The sequence below is a fragment of the Solanum dulcamara genome, chromosome 7 (genome assembly GCF_947179165.1).
Source record: "Solanum dulcamara chromosome 7, daSolDulc1.2, whole genome shotgun sequence".
NCBI classification, from domain to species: Eukaryota; Viridiplantae; Streptophyta; class Magnoliopsida; order Solanales; family Solanaceae; genus Solanum; species Solanum dulcamara.
The window spans coordinates 56,023,687-56,040,203 of NC_077243.1; the positions used below are offsets into that span (position 1 = coordinate 56,023,687).

At 31.7% G+C, this 16,517-nt stretch overlaps 2 pseudogenes; one reads left to right on the forward strand and one right to left on the reverse strand.

Moving 5' to 3' along the window:
- Nucleotides 1–920: 920 nt before the first annotated feature.
- On the reverse strand, nucleotides 921–6,288 carry LOC129894758 (uncharacterized; annotated as a pseudogene).
- Nucleotides 6,289–7,844: 1,556 nt separating this feature from the next.
- Nucleotides 7,845–16,221, forward strand: LOC129894759 (uncharacterized; annotated as a pseudogene).
- The last annotated feature ends 296 nt before the right edge of the window (nucleotides 16,222–16,517 follow it).

Consider the following 16,517-nt stretch of genomic DNA (forward strand, 5'->3'; position numbering starts at 1 on the left):
GGTAAATAGGTGGTTATAAAAATCTCTTTCCTCTATGAGAACATCGCATCGCAACCAGGATCTAAAAGACTGGCGATAGTCCGCGCGGTCACTCAGATCTTGCTTGAAACTATATCCTCAATCTTATAGTTAGCATAGATCAAAATCAAAATAGAAGAAAATTTTATTTAGTTCATGGCTGTATGGAGCTTTCTCCTGAGCAAAAGGTCTGTAAGATATTTCGATACATACTATTATTAACTTGGCAACTAGCAGTTCTAACAGTGTAAAAATATGCCCCTTTTTTTTAACGGGGACTTACACCACCACTGCTTGCTAGGCTGAGTTAACATAGTAGTGCCGGAATCGACTGTACCACCATCTCAGAACCAAGTCATGGAACTATGATAAATTCTTCTTATAAGTTAATTGAGTCTAAGTCTTTCATATTACATATCTCATATAACTTTAGATATCTGGCATAGATATGAAGGTTCTTAGCCGGACATAGTCACGGCTATGAATAAAAGAAGACAATAATTAAAGTAGAAAGTAAAGAACTCACCTTGCCTCTAAGGCTATTCTAAATAGCAAATCTTTATTAATATCTTACAATAGATTATGCTTACAAGAGAGAAGGGAGAGAGGATAGTAGTAGAGAGATAAGGGGAGTAAATAAACTCTATCTAAGAAGTGAAATCAAATGCCCTTTATATAGGAGGGCTAAGGAGACACACAAAAAGAAAGGTAGTCTTCATATGGGTCCCTGAATAGTACAAGTGGGTCCCTTATGTAGGTTTCTAAAATAGTATATTTACTGTGTACATACAGTATTTCTACTGGGGTTACAAATATAATTTGTATCCATTTGAAATTGGTGGGGATATATCCTCTCATGGCCCACCATCTTTTCAATCTCTTAATAGTCTTTAGTGGCCGTCTCATTCTGCTTTTCCTTTTCCCTTTATAGTTGTACGAAGGAATTCTTCCTTATCTTGTAGAGATTTAAGAAATTCTTCTACCTTCTCCAGTTCACTTTCTGATAATATAGGTCAAGGCTCATCAGATTGAACATCAGCGATATCATCGCTTGCGTCACTTTTCATGGAAGTGTCTGATTTATCATATTCTGTTAGGGTCTGAATTAAATTTCTTTTGACTTCTTCTAAATAATCATTGATTAGTTCACTTTTATCACCTTGCTGAACTGAAATTCTTCGAGCAATATGTTTGACTGAATTGTCAACCACTAAGTTCTTTTGAGGATGCTCAGTATATTCTTGGAGTTTTGCTTTAATAGTATCATGAGTTCTTGACCATAAGGTTGTTTAGTTTTGGGATCATTTCTTGTTAATTTATCCCAAAAATTATTATAATACATACGATAAAGACATGGTATTTTTTCGTCTGGGGTATATCCCACTTCTGGAAGTCATTTATGGATCCATGTATAGAAAACTCAATAAAGAAATACATCTGATTGATTTTATCGAGATTGCTTACATGATCAGCTAAGTATAATTCTGTTAAAAATGGAGAAATTTTTGTCCATTCTTTATAGAAGTTAAGATAGATATGCAATAAAATATTTATCGTGGGACCGTGAAATGTCCACCATCTTATGAACCAGTTTGGAATTGGTCCTTCAAAAATCTTCGAACAAACCTTTATGAACCAGGTGTGTTTATGTTTATCATTGTTATAATAGAAAACTTTGTGAAAAGCTTGGATATAATCCCAATAAGTAAGATTGATGTTCATGTTATTAACACAAGCCTGTCGTTCGTTCATTGTGGAGATTCCCCACTCTTCAACAGATATAATCTGTCTGATAATGACTTTTGAGAAGTTATAAATGTTCTCTTCTGTGGTAAAATATTGGAAGTCAGCACTTCCTGTTTTGATCAAGATTGTTTCATAATATATTCGAGTTTTGTATGACTCTCCTGGGAAATATAATCCCCGTATTAAGTATCGCTGGAAAATCTTCCAGGGTTCATCTTGCCTCTGAATATCAGAATTTTCTAAAAGAAATATTATTTCTTTTGTGGGTACTTCTTCATAATTCTTGTTATCATCGATTTCTTTTGTTATTGTGGCAAAAGTATCTTTTTGCTTTTTTAACTCCAAGTATGCTTTCAGTTGTCCATATAATGGACTTTCTTCCAGATTGATTGAAGAAATATCTTCTTTCTGAGTTGATGAAGAGGTTTCACTGACTTTAGAGTTTATCAAACTCTTGTTACCCATTCTTAGAACAGAAAAATTGCTAGATGATGATGATGATGAGCCATATGATGGCCTTTGTGTAGGGGCCGATCTTCCCCTGCCTCTTCCTCTAGTAGTATTTTTGCTTCTGATTATAGACCACTGTGGGTCTGCCATATCTGCAAATATAAACTATTAATGATATTCAAAGAAATCATTTGTATCAAGATAGTAGGGACCTTCATCGTCCTCATAGGAATAAATAGAGAAATGAAATGATTCCATTTCTTCTTTAATAATATTTTCTATGATTTTATCCAGAATCTTGGTTTGAATATCTTCTCCTAAAGGGATAGCCTTTAAGATTGTTATAAGGGTTTTGTCTTCAAAGAAAGCTGCGAAGTAATGCATGATTAATTTATCAAGTATTCTCTAGATAAAAAATCTGGTAAAGAATTATCAATTCCCTTTTTATACTGAATATCAAAGTCGAATGGGGCTAACTGAGCCTGCCACCTAACAAATATTAATTTTGAAGCATCATGCTTAAAATCTTTATCAAACATGTATTTTACTGATTGGGCATCTGTTTTAATCAAGAATCTTTGATTATATAAATCATCTTGAAATTTTAAAATACATTTAACTATACATAACATTTCATGGGCCACTGATGCATATTTGCGTTGGGCCTCAGTCCATTTACCTGAATGGAATCTTATAAGATATTCATGCTTATCGTTGGGATTTACTTGTTTAAGTATCCCTCTATAACTAATATTAGAAGCATCTGTTTCAATAATTTTTGGCCAAGCTGGGTTAGCCAGTGTTAAACAAGGTAAGGATTTTACCCGATATTTAACTGATTGAACAAGTTCTGTTAGACCATCAGTCCAAGAGAGTTTATGATTCTTTTTTAATCTTTCATATAAAGGTGATAAATCTCTAGATAGATTTTTGTAAAAGGGTGAGATATAATTTAAACTTCCTAAAAATCTTTGAAGCATAATTCTATCCGTGATTATATCGGAAAATTTTAAAGCAAAATCAATTGACCGTTGAATAGGAGTGATTTTACCTTGACAAATATTGTGTCCAAGAAATCTAACTTCTGTTTGAAATAGACTCAATTTAGGTTTAGATATAACCAAACCGTTTTGCATCATAATTTTTTTAAAGATATCAAGATGTTTTATATGAGTCTCAAATGTTTTTGAGTAGACTAAAATACATCAATATAAACAATGATAAAATCCAGATAAGGATTAAAACTATCATTCATTATTTTCTAGAATTCAGATGGGGCATTTTTTAAACCAAAAGGCATTACGTTCCATTCATATTGCCCAAAAGGAACATTAAAAACAGTTTTATAAGTGTGCTCTTTAAAAATCTGAATTTGCCAATATCCTGACTTTAAGTCGAATTTTGAGAAAATGTTGGAATCATATAATCTGGATAATAAATCTCTTTTATTTGGAATAGGATATCTAATCCATTTTAAATATTTGTTTAATGGTTTGTAATTTATTACTAACCTAGGCATACCACGTTCTTTTTCTGCAATATTATTAACATAGAAGGCAGTACAAGACCATGGTGATTTAGAGGGTTTAATCAATCCTTTTTGTATAAGGCTATCAATTTCCTTTTTACAAAATTCTACTAACTCACTATTCATTTGACAGGAACGAGATTTAGTGGGAATATTATCTTCACTGAAATTATCTTTATATGGAAGAGTGACAATATGCCTTTTTCTATTCCAGAAAGCCCTAGGATGATCAGCACAAACATCAATTGCTAATTGTTTAAAGATTAATCTAATTTTTTTTGTACCTTAGTAGGTTTTAATGTATCTAGAATATTTAAGCTGTAAATTTCTACTTGTAAGGAATTAACATGCTTCTATTTCATTTCAATTAAAGCATTAATGTTTCGAGTTACTGGTTCAGTTATAAAGGTAAAGGAAATATCCTTATTATTATAGCTAGTAGTGAATCCTTCAGAATTTATTTTAGAAAAAAGATATATAGTATTAATAAAACGGATTCCAAGAATAATTGGAGGGTGCATTTGATCCTTTACTAATAAGAAAAAATGAGGAATACAGACTTTATTCTGACAAATATATGTATTAGACAGTTTATACTTTATATTTAAAGCATGACCAGATGCAGATTTAACTGCATGTGTTGTTTTTTCAAAATATCTAGAAGGGATTAAGCCTTCTTGAATGCAACTAACATCTGCTCCGCTGTCAATCATAGTTGTGTTAGTAATAGTAAACTCATTGTTAATTAAAATGGTATATTTAATATACCATCTATGCGCAGTTACAATCTGTAACATTCCTAAGAATGAATTATATTTAGGAGTTTCTATGATTTTTTCATTTTCATCTACAATACATTTTCCTTTATCAGTAGGAGATGGTGTTTCTTGATGCTCAAGGTTTTGTAATTGAGAAATCCGATGATTATGAATAATTTGACTTTGTTTGAGAGATTTAATCTCTTGTTTAAGTTTTTCAACTTCATATTTTAAATCATCTAATGAAATATCTCTTATAGTAGTATTAGTCTTTGTATCAAGACGAGCCAAAACTTCTGTTAAAGAGTATGGTTTTGAATCAATATCATTTTTTATTTTAGTTTTATTAGACTGGGAGCTGGTTGCCAAAGCCATATTAATGATTTTGCTCCTAGTTTCTTCATCAGAAATTTCTTTAAGAAGTTCAATTACATTATCAGAAGTGATAGTATACATATTCAAATCTTGAAATTGAGACTGTAGTTTAAAAAACTCATCAGTTTTGCAAGAACAATTATTACCTGTGCAATTAATACCACTTCTAGGAGAAGCTTCATTCTCATTATCAGAAAAATCAATAAGAGCAATTTCACTTTCAGATTCTTCAATACTTGATTCGGTCTCAGAGGAATAATTAGATTCTGAACCCAAAGTGTATAATAAACCATAAACTTTATCATGAATATCTTCATCAAGATTTAAGCTTTTTAGTTTTTGTAATTTACAATTTGGAGCAATATGCCCATATTGGCCACACTCATAGCATTTTACTTTGCTAAGGTCTCTCTTAGAATAATATTTTGTAAATCTAGTAGATTTACGGTTAGCTCTTCTTGCTTCACGTTTTTTCTTACTCCGGCGATATTTATAGGGTCTATCTTCCCTAGAACGATGATGTTTTCTCGAATTTTTACCCGATTTATGAGAAGGGCCTGCAACAGCAAATTGAGTACTAAAATCTCCTAATTGAGACTTCTCTGTTTTGCTTTTTGTCTTTAATTGCTGAGCTAGTTTAAGATCATTGCATAGATTTAATCCTTCTTGAGTGCAAGTGTCAATTAACTAGCCATAAGTGAAGACATCATAAGGAATAGCAGAGTGAGTTCCTCGTAGAGTTTTTCGAAATCTTTCTACAAATAGGGGAGGAAGGCCATCTATGAACTTAGTCTTCTAATGAATATTATTACTTTCGGGTAAGTCCATTACTCGACTTAAAAAGGTGTCTTTATACCACCTATATTCACCTAAATGTCTACAACGAAGTCCATTTAGAAGTGTTCTAAGGGTTTCATTTTGGTTGGTAAATCTACCATTAAAGTGTTCTAATATGGTTAGAACTAAAGCATAAACAGCATCTTGTCGAACATTTTCGACTGGTCTTTGAGATATTCCTTCCTCTTAGAGGACAGCTTCTGTTGTTACTTCTCCTTTTATTGAAGAAGTGATAGCTGTACGAGCTTCATTTGTTAAACAATTATCCCACTGGCCTCTTAATTGGCCTATAAATTCTGCCACTACCATTTTACAAGTGGTATGGTCATTATTGTGATTTGTAGATTTAAAAATGGTGGCGTACATAAGCATTCGATGTAAAAGAATGGAGACCTGTCTATCAGTTAAGCCGTCAACATTCCATTCATAAATTTGATCACCACTATAAGATATGTTGGTTTGGATCCAATCGCTTTCCTCTATGGGAACATCTTGGGGAGTAGGACGAGGATAATAATAGGTTAGCATAGAAGGTTTAGTAGCATATCTGCTACCAGATTTGAATTTAGAATTCATTTTGGTACCTTTGGATTTAAATGGCTTAAGTTCAGAAATATCATCCTCAATTGGAGGGTTATCTATCATGCCAATAGGTTTAGCATGTAATTTTGCTAATTTCTTTTCAAGAAGTGCTTCGAAATCGGTTAATGACTTAGATTTGAAATCCTTTACTTCTATAGGACGCTGAATATGAGTAGGAGTCTGAAAAATAACCTTGTTTTCTGATGTGGAGGCTATATCAGAAGGTTGGTTTCTATTTAGTATTTTTACTAGCAAGATTAATTGCTCAAGTTTAGTATCAAGAGAACTAATGTGTTCACTAATGACCTTAACATAAAGACTCAAATAATTATTTTGAGCAATTAAATTATTAATTTTCTTTATGTTAATTTTTGCGACATCATTTTCAATAAAATTTTGAAAAGCTGAAAAGGTGAGGCCTGTATTATTAGGCAAGATAAAAAGATTTTGAGGTGGATAGATAGCCTTAATAATATTACCAGTGCTATCCTTAAAAGTTCGTTGTTCGAGAACTTTAACATATAATGATAAATAGGTGGTTATAAACCATGGGACAAAATACACAATTTTATTATGCAGTGCACAAAATTCATAGAATTCTTGGGAAATTTTATGTAAATCCTCTTGACTATAAGTCTCAAAAAAATAAGTTTTAAACTTGTTTCATTTACTTTGATGAAATTCTTTCTGAATATGTTGACGTGCCAAGGATCCTGGACTAAAATCTATTTGGTGTGTCATCATAATTCAGAGTTTATTTTGATCAATATCCTTATTAGGGTCAAAATCCATTTCTGATGCAGTTGGATCTAGACCCTAATGAGGGAATTGATAGAAATAAACTTTGAATGATGATGACACACCAAATAGATTTTAGTCCAGGATCCCTGGCAAGACAACATATTCAGAAAGAATTTTACCAAATTAAATGGAACAAGTTTAAAACTTGTTTTTTCGAGACTTATAGTCAAAATGATTTACATAGTATTTCACAAGAATTCTATGAATTTTTTGCACTACATAATAAAATAATATATTTTGTTCCATGGTTTATAACCACTTATTTACCACTATATGTCAAAGTTCTAGAACAAAGAACTTTCAAAGATAGCACTGATAATATTATTAAGGCTATTTATCCGCCTCAAAACCCTTTTATTTTACCTAATAATACAGGTCTTACTTTTTCAGCTTTTCAAAGTTTTATTGAAAATGATTTCGCAAAAATTAGCATAAAGGAAATCAATAATTTGATTGCTCAAAATAATTATTTGAGTCTTTATGTTAAAGTCATTGGTGAGCACATTAGTTCTCTTGATACCAAACTTGAGCAATTAATCTCGCTAGTAAAGGTATTAAATAAAAACCAATCTTCTAATATAGCCTCCACTTCGGAGAACAAGGTCATTCTTCAGACTCCAACTCATATCCAACGACCCATAGAGGTAAAAAACTTCAAATCTAAGTCTTTAACTGATTTAGAAACACTTCTTGAAAAGAAATTAGCAAACTTAAATGCTAAAACGATTGGCATGATAGCCAACTCTCTAATGGAAGAAGATGTTTCTGAACTTAAGCCTTTTAAATCCAAAGGTACTAAAATGAATTCTAAATTCAAATCCGGTAGCAGATATGCTACTAAACCTTCTATGTTAACATATTATTATCCTCGCCCTACTCCTCAAGATGTTCTTATAGAAGAAAGAGATTGGATCCAAACCAACATATCTTATAGTGGTGATCAAATCTATGAATGGAATGTTGACGACTTAATTGATAGACAAGTCTACATTCGTTTACATAGAATGCTTATGTATGCCACCATCTGTAAATCCATAAATCATAATGATGACCATACTACTTGTAAAATGATAGTGGTAGGATTTACAGGCCAATTAAGAGGCTGGTGGGATAATTTCCTAACAAATGAAGCCCGTTCAACTATCACTTCTTCAATAAAAAGAGAAGTAACAACAGAAGCCGTCATTTCTGAAGAAGGAACATCTGAAAGACCAGTCGAAAATGTTAGACATGATGCGGTTTATACTTTAGTTCTAACAATATTAGAACATTTTAATGGTAGATTTACCAACCAAAATGAAACCCTTAGAACCCTTCTAAATGGATTAAGATGTAGACATTTAGGAGAATTTAGGTGGTATAAAGACACCTTTTTAAGTAGAGTAATGGACTTGCCAAAAAGCAATAGCGTCCATTGGAAAACTAAATTCATAGATGGTCTTCCCTCGCTATTTGCAGAAAGAGTTCGAAAAACTCTACGAGGAACCAATACTGCTATCCCATATGATGTTTTTACTTATGGCCAGTTAATTGGCACTTGCACCCAAGAAGGATTAAATCTATGCAACGAGCTTAAATTAGCTCAGCAATTAAAGGCAAATAGTAAATCAGAAAAATTCCAATTAGGAGATTTTTGTACTCAATTTGCTGTTGCAGGTCCTTCTCAAAAATCGGGTAAAACATTTAAAAAACATCGTCGTTCTAAGTCCCCATTAAAAGAAAAGAGAGGGGCATATTTTTACACTGTTAGAACTGCTAATTGCCGGATTAATAATAGTATGTATCGGAATATCTGACAGGCCCTTTGCTCAGGTCAAAGCTTTCATACAGTCATAAATTAAATAAAATTTTCTTCTATATTGGTTTTGATCTTGCTAACTACAAGCTCAAAGATATAGTTTCAAGCAAGATCTGAATGACCGCGCGGACTACCGCCAGTCTTTTAGATCCTGGTTGCGATGGTATCAGAGCCTAGGCACTTTCATAATACATAAATCTTATACTTTTAATACCTGGCATAGATATGATTTTTATCATATAGTTTCTAATGGATATGGGAGAAACTAGTATTAAAAGTACTAGATTAGAAGAGGTAGATGTACCTCAAAATCTTGATTTATTAAACAAATGGACTATTCCAAAAATTGATACTAAAACCATATATGACTATGGATGGTTTGATAAATTTTCAACCAAGCAATTAATAAAAACTACTGAACAATCCTTAGCTCTTAATTCTGATGAGCAAACTATTTGTTTATTAAATAAACGAGATATAGATTCTTATAGATCTAAATTTAATTTCATGCATATAGGCATGATTCAAATTGCTTTTAAACCATTAACTCTTAAAGGGTTACCAGAAACCTTTCTAGCTGCACTTAGAGATGCTAGAAATCTAAATTTTAGACAATCTTTAATGGGTTCTATTGAATCAATTGTAGCATATGGTCCAGTTTATTTTAATACACAACTCAATCTTCAATTATCCTTATCAGATGTTAATATTCTTGACGCTTTAACATTAAATGTTAAGACACATGATTATAACTATGTTCCAGGTTCTGAATTAATATGTTTATCTTATAGAATTTATTTCAAATTATTATCTACCTTAAACCCTCGATGTAAATTATATGATACATCTAATCAGACTATATTAGTCGAAACTAATTTTACCAAATCTAAAGTCACTACTAGAAGACCTATTAGATAGGAAGAAGTTAATTTCCCAACTACATGGACTTTAGAAACAGTTATAGCACCCAATCAGGTTATTAATAATTTGACCAATAGTGAATATTCTCACATAACTCAAAATCCTGATGGAAAAATATGCATCCAGTTCTCTGATAATAAAATCCCTCTATATAATAGAAGGTCATTTTCTGGATATAGATCTTTGCCAGAAATACAATATATTTCTCCTATTTCCTCAGAAACTCCTGTATACGGTCCAGCTCGTAATCGAGCTTTATCCTTACACACTTTAAGTGATACTTTAAGTGAAAAACAGGTTGAAAGAGTAAAAATTAATCCTGTCAATAATATTGTACAGGCCACAGATAAATTATCTGATTTAGATCCAACTGCTTCAGAAATGGATTTTGACCCTAATGAGGGAATTGATAGAAATAAACTTTGAATGATGATGACACACCAAATAGATTTTAGTCCAGGATCCCTGGCAAGACAACATATTTAGAAAGAATTTTACCAAAATAAATGGAACAAGTTTAAAACTTGGTTTTTCGAGACTTATAGTCAAAATGATTTACATAGTATTTCACAAGAATTCTATGAATTTTTTGCACTACATAATAAAATAATATATTTTGTTCCATGGTTTATAACCACTTATTTACCACTATATGTCAAAGTTCTAGAACAAAGAACTTTCAAAGATAGCACTGATAATATTATTAAGGCTATTTATCCGCCTCAAAACCCTTTTATTTTACCTAATAATACAGGTCTTACTTTTTCAGCTTTTCAAAGTTTTATTGAAAATGATTTCGCAAAAATTAGCATAAAGGAAATCAATAATTTGATTGCTCAAAATAATTATTTGAGTCTTTATGTTAAAGTCATTGGTGAGCACATTAGTTCTCTTGATACCAAACTTGAGCAATTAATCTCACTAGTAAAGGTATTAAATAAAAACCAATCTTCTAATATAGCCTCCACTTCGGAGAACAAGGTCATTCTTCAGACTCCAACTCATATCCAATGACCCATAGAGGTAAAAAACTTCAAATCTAAGTCTTTAACTGATTTAGAAACACTTCTTGAAAAGAAATTAGCAAACTTAAATGCTAAAACGATTGGCATGATAGCCAACTCTCTAATGGAAGAAGATGTTTCTGAACTTAAGCCTTTTAAATCCAAAGGTACTAAAATGAATTCTAAATTCAAATCCGGTAGCAGATATGCTACTAAACCTTCTATGTTAACATATTATTATCCTCGCCCTACTCCTCAAGATGTTCTTATAGAAGAAAGAGATTGGATCCAAACCAACATATCTTATAGTGGTGATCAAATCTATGAATGGAATGTTGACGACTTAACTGATAGACAAGTCTCCATTCGTTTACACAGAATGCTTATGTATGCCACCATCTGTAAATCCATAAATCATAATGATGACCATACTACTTGTAAAATGATAGTGGCAGGATTTACAGGCCAATTAAGAGGCTGGTGGGATAATTTCCTAACAAATTAAGCCCGTTCAACTATCACTTCTTCAATAAAAAGAGAAGTAACAACAGAAGCCGTCGTTTCTGAAGAAGGAACATCTGAAAGACCAGTCGAAAATGTTAGACATGATGCGGTTTATACTTTAGTTCTAACAATATTAGAACATTTTAATGGTAGATTTACCAACCAAAATGAAACCCTTAGAACCCTTCTAAATGGATTAAGATGTATACATTTAGGAGAATTTAGGTGGTATAAAGACACCTTTTTAAGTAGAGTAATGGACTTGCCAGAAATGAATAGCGTCCATTGGAAAACTAAATTCATAGATGGTCTTCCCTCGCTATTTGCAGAAAGAGTTCGAAAAACTCTACGAGGAACCAATACTGCTATCCCATATGATGTTTTTACTTATGGATAGTTAATTGGCACTTGCACCCAAGAAGGATTAAATCTATGCAACGAGCTTAAATTAGCTCAGCAATTAAAGGCAAATAGTAAATCAGAAAAATACTAATTAGGAGATTTTTGTACTCAATTTGCTGTTGCAGGCCCTTCTCAAAAATTGGGTAAAAAATTTAAAAAACATCGTCGTTCTAGGGAAGATAAGCCCTATAAATATCGTCAAAGCAAAGAAAAGCGTGAGGAAAGAAAAGCTCACCGTAAATCTAGTAGATTTACAAAAAATCACTCGAAAAGAGATCTTAGTAAAATAAAATGTTATGAATGTGGTCAATATGGGCATATTGCTCCAAATTGTAAATTACAAAAGCTTAAAGGCTTAAATCTTTCTGAAGATATTCATGACAAAGTTTATGGTTTATTATACACTTCGGGTTCAGAATCTGACTATTACTCTGAGACCGAATCAAGTGCTGAAGAATCAAAAAGTGAAATTGCTCTTATTGATTTTTCTGATAATGAAAATGAAGCTTCTCCTAAATGCGGCATAAATTGCACAGGTAATAATTGCTCTTGCAAAACAGATGAGTTTTATAAACTATAGTCTCAATTTCAAGATTTGAAAATGCATACTATCATTTCTGATAATGTGATTGAACTTCTGAAAGAAATCTCAGATGAAGAAACTAGGAGCAAAATTATTAACTTGGCTTCGGCAACTAGCTCCCAATCTAATAGAACGAAATTAAAAATTGATATTGATTCAAAACCATACTCCTTAACAGAAGTTTTAGCTCGTCTTGATACAAAGTCTAACACTTCTATAAGAGATACCTCTTTAGATGATTTAAAATTTGAAGTTGAAAGACTTAAACAAGAAATTAAATTTCTTAAACAAAGTCAGCTTGTTCATGATCATCGGATTTCTCAATTAGAAAACCTAGATCATATAGAATCATCACCTTCCACTAATAAAGGAAAAGGTATTCTTAAAGAAAACATAGAAGAAGTTACTGAAACTACTGAGACTCCTAGACCTGATTCATTTTTAGGAATGTTACAAATTGTAACTGCGCATAGATGGTATATTAAATGCACCATACTAATTAATAATGAGTTCTCCATTACTAACACAGCTATGATTGATAGCGGAGCAGATGTTAGTTGTATTCAAGAAGAATTAATTCCTTCTCGATATTTTGAAAAAACTACTCATGCAGTTAAATCTGCATCAGGACATTCTTTAAATATAAAATACAAATTATCTAACACGTATATTTGTCAGAATAAAGTCTGTATTCCTCATTTTTTCTTATTAGTTAAAGATCAGATGCATCCTCCAATTATACTTGGAACTCCTTTTATTAACACTATATATCCTTTTTCTAAAGTAGATTCCAAAGGATTTACAGCTAGTTATAAAGATAAGGAAATTTCCTTTTCATTTATAACTGAACCCATAACTAGAGATATTAATGCTTTAATTGATATGAAACAAAAGCATATGAATTCTTTACAACTGGAAATTTATAGTTTAAATATTCTGGATATATTGAAATCCACCAAAGTACAAGAAAAAATTAAAATAATATCCAAACAGCTAGCAATTGATGTTTGTGCTGATCATCCTAGTGTTTTTTAGAATAGAAAAAGGCATATTGTCACTCTTCCATATGAAGACAACTTCAGTGAAGATAATATTCCTACTAAATCTCGTCCCTGTCAAATGAATAGCGAGTTAGTAGAATTTTGCAAAAAGGAAATTGATAATCTCCTACAAAAGGGTCTGATTAAACCCTCCAAATCACCATGGTCCTGTACTGCCTTTTATGGTAATAATACTGTAGAAAAAGAACGAGGAATGCCCAGGTTAGTAATAAACTACAAACCACTAAACAAATATTTAAAATGGATTAGATATCCTATTCCAAACAAAAGAGATTTATTATCTAGGTTGTATGATTTTGAATCAATATCAATTTTTGATTTAGTTCTATTAGATTGGGAGCTAGTTGCCGAAGCCAAGTTAATAATCTTGCTCCTAGTTTCTTCATCTGAGATTTCTTTCAGAAGTTCAATCACATTATCAGAAGTGATAGTATGCATATTCAAATCTTGAAATTGAGACTGTAGTTTATAAAACTCATCTGTTTTGCAAGAGCAATTATTACCTATGCAATTTATGCCGCATTTAAGAGAAGCTTCATTTTTATTATCAGAAAAATCAATAAGAGCAATTTCACTTTCTGATTCTTCAGCACTTGATTCGGTCTCAGAGTAATAGTCAGATTCTGAACCCGAAGTGTATAATAAACCATAAACTTTGTCATGAATATCTTCAGAAAGATTTAAGCTTTTAAGCTTTTGTAATTTACAATTTGGAGCAATATGCCCATATTGATCACATTCATAACATTTTATTTTACTAAGATCTCTTTTCGAGTGATTTTTTGTAAATCTACTAGATTTACGATGAGCTTTTCTTTCCTCACGCTTTTCTTTGCTTTAACGATATTTATAGGGCTTATCTTCCTTAGAACGACGATGTTTTTTAAATTTTTTACCCGATTTTTGAGAAGGGCCTGCAACAGCAAATTGAGTACAAAAATCTCCTAATTGGAATTTTTCTGATTTACTATTTGCCTTTAATTGCTGAGCTAATTTAAGCTCGTTGCATAGATTTAATCCTTCTTGGGTGCAAGTGCCAATTAACTGGCCATAAGTAAAAACATCATATGGGATAGCAGTATTGGTTCCTCGTAGAGTTTTTCGAACTCTTTCTGCAAATAGCGAGGGAAGACCATCTATGAATTTAGTTTTCCAATGGATGCTATTGCTTTTTGGCAAGTCCATTACTCTACTTAAAAAGGTGTCTTTATACCACCTAAATTCTCCTAAATGTCTACATCTTAATCCATTTAGAAGGGTTCTTAGGGTTTCATTTTGGTTGGTAAATCTACCATTAAAATGTTCTAATATTGTTAGAACTAAAGTATAAACCGCATCATGTCTAACATTTTCGACTAGTCTTTCAGATGTTCCTTCTTCAGAAATGACGGCTTCTGTTGTTACTTCTCTTTTTATTGAAGAAGTGATAGTTGAACGGGCTTTATTTGTTAGGAAATTATCCCACCAGCCTCTTAATTGGCCTGTAAATCCTACCACTATCATTTTACAAGTAGTATGGTCATCATTATGATTTATGGATTTACAGATGGTGGCATACATAAGTATTCTGTGTAAACGAATGGAGACTTGTCTATCAGTTAAGTCGTCAACATTCCATTCATAGATTTGATCACCACTATAAGATATGTTGGTTTGGATCCAATCTCTTTCTTCTATAAGAACATCTTGAGGAGTAGGGCGAGGATAATAATATGTTAACATAGAAGGTTTAGTAGCATATCTGCTACCGGATTTGAATTTAGAATTCATTTTAGTACCTTTGGATTTAAAAGGCTTAAGTTCAGAAACATCTTCTTCCATTAGAGAGTTGGCTATCATGCCAATCGTTTTAGCATTTAAGTTTGCTAATTTCTTTTCAAGAAGTGTTTCTAAATCAGTTAAAGACTTAGATTTGAAGTTTTTTACCTCTATGGGTCGTTGGATATGAGTTGGAGTCTGAAGAATGACCTTGTTCTCCGAAGTGGAGGCTATATTAGAAGATTGGTTTTTATTTAATACCTTTACTAGTGAGATTAATTGCTCAAGTTTGGTATCAAGAGAACTAATGTGCTCACCAATGACTTTAACATAAAGACTCAAATAATTATTTTGAGCAATCAAATTATTGATTTCCTTTATGCTAATTTTTGCGAAATCATTTTCAATAAAACTTTGAAAAGCTGAAAAAGTAAGACCTGTATTATTAGGTAAAATAAAAGGGTTTTGAGGCGGATAAATAGCCTTAATAATATTATCAGTGCTATCTTTGAAAGTTCTTTGTTCTAGAACTTTGACATATAGTGGTAAATAAGTGGTTATAAACCATGGAACAAAATATATTATTTTATTATGTAGTGCACAAAATTCATAGAATTCTTGTGAAATACTATGTAAATCATTTTGACTATAAGTCTCGAAAAAACAAGTTTTAAACTTGTTCCATTTAATTTGGTAAAATTCTTTCTGAATATGTTGTCTTGCCAGGGATCCTGGACTAAAATCTATTTGGTGTGTCATCATCATTCAAAGTTTATTTCTATCAATTCCCTCATTAGGGTCAAAATCCATTTCTGAAGCAGTTGGATCTAAATCAGATAATTTATCTATGGCCTGTACAATATTATTGACAAGATTAATTTTTACTCTTTCAACCTGTTTTCACTTAAAGTATCACTTAAAGTGTGTAAAGATAAAGCTCGATTACGAGCTGGACCGTATACAGGAGTTTCTGAGGAAATAGGAGAAATATGTTGTATTTCTGGCAAAGATCTATATCCAGAAAATGACCTTCTATTATATAGAGGGATTTTATTATCAGAGAACTGGATGCATATTTTTCCATCAGGATTTTGAGTTATGTGAGAATATTTACTATTGGTCAAATTATTAGTAACCTGATTGGGTGCTATAACAGTTTCTAAAGTCCATGTAGTTGGGAAATTAATTTCTTCCCATCTAATAGGTCTTCTAGTGGTGACTTTAGATTTGGTAAAATTAGTTTCGACTAATATAGTCTGATTAGATGTATCATATAATTTATATCGAGGGTTTAAGGTAGATAATAATTTGAAATAAATTCTATAAGATAAACATATTAATTCAGAACCTGGAACATAGTTATAACCATGTGTCTTAACATTTAATGTTAA